This window comes from Schistosoma mansoni, chromosome W (assembly GCF_000237925.1).
Source record: "Schistosoma mansoni strain Puerto Rico chromosome W, complete genome".
NCBI classification, from domain to species: Eukaryota; Metazoa; Platyhelminthes; class Trematoda; order Strigeidida; family Schistosomatidae; genus Schistosoma; species Schistosoma mansoni.
In genome coordinates, this window is record NC_031502.1 from 47,339,443 (window position 1) to 47,346,893 (window position 7,451).

Here is a 7,451-nt window from a genome sequence, read left to right on the forward strand (position 1 = left end):
TGAAGAAGGGTGTGCCTGAGAAGTTCATTAACATCTTAAAGGCCCTGTATACGAACACCTCAGGCAGAGTGAGGGCATACAACCGCCTTTCTCCCTTGTTCCATTCGAGCAGTGGGGTTAGGCAGGGTTGCCCGATCTCACCATTCCTCTTCAACTTTGCCATCGACGACATCCTGGAAACAGCTCTGGTGGATGTAAGTAATGGCGGTGTGGATATGTTGCCTGGAGAACGACTTCTCGACCTTGAGTATGCGGATGATATTGTCTTACTGTGCGATAATGCCCAAGGCATGCAATCAGCACTTAATCAGTTGGCGATCAGTGTCCGCAGGTACGGCATGTGCTTTGCACCCTCCAAGTGCAAAGTACTCCTACAAGACTGGCAGGATTCTCATCCTGTACTCACCCTGGATGGTGAGGAGATCGAAGTAGTTGAGAAGTTCGTGTATCTAGGTAGCTATATAAGCGCTGGTGGTGGCGTGAGTGATGAGATTGATGCACGTATAATGAAAGCCAGAGCGGCTTATGCCAATCTGGGCCATCTTTGGCGCCTTCGTGATGTTAGTCTGGCTGTAAAAGGTCGGATCTACAACGCGTCGGTGAGAGCAGTTTTGCTCTTTGCTTGTGAAACCTGGCCTCTCCGAGTTGAGGATGTTAGACGTCTCTCTGTGTTCGATCATCGTTGTCTCCGAAGGATTGCTGACATCCAGTGGCAACACCATGTTAGTAATGCTGAGGTTCGGCATCGTGTGTTCGGGCGCAGAGACGATAATTCAATCGGTGTCACCATCTTGAAACACCGACTTCGGTGGCTTGGACATGTTTTACGAATGTCGTCCCAGAGACTTCCACGTCGTGCATTATTTGCAGACCCTGGGACTGGTTGGAAAAAGCGGAGAGGAGGTCAGTGTATGACATGGTGTCGTGGCATGAAAGAGAGCTGCAAAGGGCTAGCTTCCGTTGGTCCTTCACGACTCCCTGGTTAGGGTCCGAGAGATGGTGCAACACAGTGGCTAGAGACGTTATCAGATATGGCTCAGAATAGAAGCCAGTGGCGATCCTGCTGCAACCTTCTTTTACTCTCTACATAAAGAATGGTTCTAACTTTCCTAACTGAAAGAGCCTTCTGGTTGTACATTTCAGTCCGCCTTATCTTTTCATCCCTTCTCTTCCTACTTTCATTATTTTGTGTGGCGCATATGTATCTGGTGCCCTTTTGTACCAATATATATGTGTTTAAATAAATAAAATAAAATGAACGGTGATTTAAGGTTAATTCTGACCAGAGAGTGCAGGAGGTCCCGGTCAACATACCTGTAGTGTGTATATAAACAGGTTTTTTGTATAGGGTGGTTATAAGAGGGACTGATAGGGAGAGTATCAACTACTATTTCATGGTCTCTACTTTCAAATTCATTGTATATTTGTATCGATAGTGGGATGATTTCCCTACAAAATATTAGATCAAGTATATTATCACCCCTTGTTGGGGTACGAACCCACTGTGACCAGCAATGCATGTTCATTGTTACTGATAATCCATCACTACATGACTGACAACTACCGGTATTCCAGTTTATCCCAGGGTAACTGAAACCTCCAGTGATAACCTTAGCATTGAAGTCTAGACCATATGTATGTATAAATGCATTGATAATAAGATCATTCACATTATCTTAACTATCAGGGGCTCTGTATATACATCCCAGGAGTAGACTATGGTTCACAGTGTCGACTGATATCCAGACCGATTCAAGCAAACTACTCAGGACACTGTCTTCAAACTTATTAGTTGTTAGGGAATCCAAGGCATATATATAAAACAGTCAACCCCACGTTTAGTTTCTCTGTTACAGCGACAGAGTTGATAGTTTCGGATATTTAATTCTGAATCAGACATTGAGAGAGAGCTCCATGTTTCAGTGACAACTATGAAAAAGGAGTTTTCTAGTAAAGCCAAGTTTCTTAAGGTCGAAATTTTATTCAGAAGTGGACGTGCATAGATAAGTAATAGGTTTTAAAAGGAAGTATGAAGTGTAAAAAAACTGAGAGCTTCGCTATCGATGTTATGTATTTTAGATTTACCTGGACTGTGGCTTAATAAGTGTGACTGATTGTATGAGCTATGGCTTGAACAAACGATAGTGCTAGTAGGACCAGGGATTTCTGAAAGTCAAAAAATCATTATTTTAATAAGGTGGATTAATTTGCTGAAATTGACCTGATGGACGGTTAGGAAAGGCATCTGCTTGTTGGGGATGGGTTGATACTGCGTAACCTAGCAGTCTTGTCTATCGAGAAAATTTATATCTTGATGAACACTCATATAAATCACTAACAGTAATCAGACGACAGTAAGTTACGATACTCCCAGTAACAGATGATGCTTATCACTAGTAAGAACTAAAAATCATATGAAATTAGTCTATGAATACCTGTCATATTATATAAAGAATTAATTGAAACTAAAAGAAAAAAATAAAAATGATCATTGAATTACAGTTGTACATTTTAATGTATTTATTGTATTATTCAAGTTATTATATTTAAAGTTATGAATAAACTAAATGTTATAATTTACTAAATTATTCATTATGTTTATTCACTTCATAATATTAGTTTCTGTCTCAATTTGACAGATTTGTTATCTTTCAATTTAGTAAACTATGTTTATGGTATGTGTGCTCAATTTAAGATAATAAAGTGCATTGAAAAAAAAAACCAGTAATAGACAAATATCATTGTAATATTTTGTAGCTATGACAATAACTAATGTTAAATAATGAATATTATAAGTGATATAAACAGTCTTACATACTGCTTCATGAAATTATTAATAACTCGAGACTTCAAGTTATAGATTACTGATCTTCCATACTTTCATTGTACTATTTGTATGCAGTCAGCGCTCCAATGTTATAGAAAAACACTACGTTTAATTTGTTCCCCAAAAAAGACTACAACAGCAATGAATTGAGGTACTGAGTAATATTTTATTGATTTCTCAGAGTGATGTGAGGTAGATGCTACGTTGATCAAAATGGGAAGACAATGAAGAATGTTTAGCCGACCATATCAGAACCTATTGTCAAGTTATAAGTTTTGTGGTAGACAAACAAGTTATTGGTTAGTGTACGGAAATAATGAGGTTCGTTAGATAGTTTATATTTACAGTTGTCTACTTGTAATTATAAAGTTTCTCGCTTGTATTCTGCATACATTAACCAGTAAAAACAACTAAAACAATTCCCATTTTGTACCTTCAACTCTAACACCAAATCACTTATGTTAGTAATGTTATCATAGGCACATAGCATATCATTCGTTAAATCTCAACACTACTGTCAGTTGTGTTTAGTCAACATGATTTTAAATGTAACAAATTAGTGTCAGATGGGATCTGAGTGAATATTAACGAGGTGTTTTGAGTAAAAAACCAATTCCAATCAATTATGTTTTAACACTCAAGCTATATGCTTCAACCAATGGATAGATTTTTCAGATAGTTAAGTCAGGCGTTTTACATTGATCAGTCGCGACGTAGAATCTGCTACACATGCATATTGGTCCTAGTGGCACCAACCCATCTGGACAACGGTATGAAGTTGTTAGGGCGAATCCCAGAATGGCAGAAGTGAAAGCAGTAATAATTGTAAGAGGAAAGATTAGGGATCGAAGATATGATTCAAGAAAATAGGAATTAGTGAAATGAAATCAAAGAATTCAGAAGCTAAGAATCTGATGGATGTCAAAGAATGAATGCACTTTCTCCATTACAAACGATTATGAGTTATGTCATACAGTCTCTAACCACTGGTTATGATAATCACAACGAGGTATTTTACATCAATCTCAATCCAACTGCCAGTGACTTAATGGACTGATGTTAAATCTTGTTTTGGTTGCCCCTAGCATTCTTTCAACCTACTCCTACAACATACGAAATCACCAATTGGGAAGTGTGGTTATAGATACTTAACACATCCCAACCACAAATGGAGACTTACTACCTCATAGATCGATTTGTCATTCCTACATAGTACGCTATTTCTAACCAAGGCATTGTTTACATGGTTGTCCCAAAATACACGAACAATGCTTCGAACACACCTATAGATCGAACACTAGTAAATTACGAATATTCTTTATGGCTAATGACCGTGTTTAACATCTATAAGATGGAACGAAGCTAACTGCTGCGCAGTAAACTCGCCTACACCATGTGTCTCAGGTTGTCAAAAGCCAATCGAGCCGTCTGAGTCTGTGACGAGATTTCATTAGACACCAGACCGCCAGTACCGTGAGATTCACAAGTGAAGCGGTCGAAGCGTTCAACTACTTCCCTCTCTATCATTAATTTAGGCACTGACACAAGGCGATCCTGAAGCAACATTTTGTACTTGAAGAGAGGGAATTGCGTCTTAAACATGCTTCCATTGTTCCTTAAGGCGGTTAGAAGACTGCATTTTGTCCGCATCTTTACCAAACAGAACTATATTATCAACAAGTGAACCACACGGTAAATGTGTCGTATCTAAAACCACGTCTATTACAAAGTTAAACAAGAATGGGGAAGGTGAGCAGCCCTGATGAACACCACTTGAAGTAACCAATCCCGATGAAAGTTCACCATAAGCTCTGACTCAACTAGTAGTGTTAGAGTAGAAAGCTTGTACAAGATTATTGTACTTCTTTATTACGTCTTTCAATGATAGACACAACCACAGAACCTTACGATCAATAGGGTGGAACGCCGCATTAAGGTCAAGGAATATAACTGTTGTTGGATGTCGAAAAACATGTCTATGTTTCAGAACGTGACAAAAAGTGAGCACTTGGTTTATACATCCACGTCTGAAACCAAACTAGTTTTTTTCTTTGCTCTTCATGATCTCTAGTTATGTTTCGAAGCATTATTGAGGCAAATATTTTAGACACTATGCTAGTTAAACTGACTCCTCTGTGATTGTAACAAGAGGATTTTCATTATATGTGAAAAAATTATATTTGAAATAGTCTCAGCGATTGGAATTTAAATAATTCCAACGTTTCGTCCAGCTAACTTGTCTGGACTTCTTCAGGGAAATAATCAAAATCATCAAAGAAATATATAGTGTTTTTTTAACACTTATAGACTGGGGCGACCACGGATCGAGACCGGTCAGATGAGATAACGCCCGACTCCCAGATTTTAGCCAGGCTTGCAGTTATTCTAACTGCTCAAACTAAACCACCATCCTTAAAATTCTCAGAGGCTAGTCCACCAGGCTTTGTTGCTCTTCCTAGCTTTAGATTGCTTATAACCTTTTCAACTTCGCTGAGAATTGGAGGGCTTACATCAATTTACCATTCAGTTTACTTAGAGGTAGTTGATAACTGAAGGCCAGTTAAACTGTTCCATAGAGTTCTGACCATCGGTCCAGTATTCTGGACTGAAAGTGAATAATAGTCCCAATTTTTCCTAGATGGTTTCACTAACAGCCGGATTTCTAATACCCGTTTTCTTGGTAAGTCTGAACAATCGTCTAGCGTTACCGATTGCCGCTGCCTTTAATCATTGCCACTGCTTTCGTTACCCACCATTGCTCATGATAATTGCGTAGGCTTTTTATCAAATAACCTTTAGGCTACCCCCACTCCTCATTGTGTTCAAAGCCAGACGGGATGCGTTTCTGGGCATCTAGCAGATCAATAAACGTCGTTTACGTCTCCCAAATTCTTGGTTCAAATCCCTAGAAGATTTTACTGGTTTCCACAGATTTATGGATATCATCCTCACTCTCATGGTTGGTTAACTCCTTCTCTAATTGTTCCTGAAACATATTTCTGACTTTTCTTATCACAAAGTTAAACTTGAAGAGGTTTCTAGCTTTACCTTTTCGACGTCCAGTGAGACCCAGATGAACACTTGCTCGTGCCGCAGCATGATCTGAGTCCTAAACATGTGCTCGAGAACGAGTGGCAGTCTTCTATCTAGCCTCTTCAACGATAGGTGATGGAAATCGGGTCTACTTTGATTCCACCGTTGATTCGATTGTGAGGGTTGCTATTTTAAATGATGTGTATCCTTATTGGAGCTTGCTAGAAACGAACGACTATGTGAGCATAGTTGCAGATTGTCGTCATCATCTGTTCGCTGAGCCACGAAATCGCAAGATCCTCCTTTGTGCCTTTCGGTTTTGTTTAGTTTACCTATTCAGGGATTAAAATCACCCAAAACTACTACAACATTAGGGTGTTTAGCTTTTTGAGGCGGGTTAGAAAACTTCTTATAAAATTTGTCTTTTACTTTATCCGGGCTCTACTCAATGGTAGCATAGACAGGAACAACGAAGAGAAAGAGGCGTGTCTCCCTAACTTTTCGAGTTCTTTTTGTCTCGTTTAGTTGAACAGCGCTCAAGCTACTGTCTATCGTAATTCAGTCTAGGAGAGCCTGTCTTACTTTTAAACTTAATGTACACTAGCGATGTCACAGGATATTTTAGTGGGATCTCCAGATACACAAAGAGTGGATCGCGTTGATTCTTTATATTGACAGGTTGAGGTCAAATGAATGACTGTACTTGGATTCTGTATGTGCTCTTCGGAGTCGCAGCATACATTGATGATGTGAGACCCTAGTGTACTGACTAAGGAAGCCTACTGTCTTATCTAATACAGGGTTCGAATATCAAACGCTCCAACACAGAGTGTGGTTTCAAGAGACCAATAATAATGTTTCATGAACTTGAATCATTAAAATTGGTGGCACAAGGCGATAAGGATTTTTAAGAAGGGTTATTCTTGGGGGTAGGATAATTGTTAAGAGGTAAGGGAGAGATTTTATCGTGAACAAGATGATCTCGGATGTTGTTAGAGGTAAGAGGGAGGTTATCACTTCCCGGTTGACCACAACGTGGAAAGATATCTCTTTTTGAAGAACGTGAAAAGGAAGGTGGTTTGGCGGTGACCTCGGATCCAAAGGGACAAGTGCTTGAGTCCGGTAACAAATACAGACTTTTCGTCATTGATGTGTTAGCTTCGCATTTTAAAACACGTTACTACCGGATACGGGAATCCGTGGAGTAAGGTGAAATGTGAAATTTTTAGGGACGATCTTTTCTAACTTTTTTCCTATATTGTAAGAAGGCAGCATTACTAGAGATGCTAGTTCTTCGTGGAAAAGACCTTACCGTTGTCACGCTCCTCTACAATAAACAGTACGAATTTTCTCTCGAACCTGCCTGGTATGGTAGTGTAGTGAGCAAAACACTGGTTGGGGACAATCGAATGTATTTAAGCAAAAATTACAGACTATCTCAGTAAATTCTGATAACCAAACAATGAACAGTCAATTTGCAAATTAACAACCAATTGTTTCAATCTTCTCTGTTTCTTCTCTAATTTCATTGCTCATGCATTTTCCAAACGATTGCGCTTCATTTCAGTTCTTTGCACATCGGTCTTCTGGC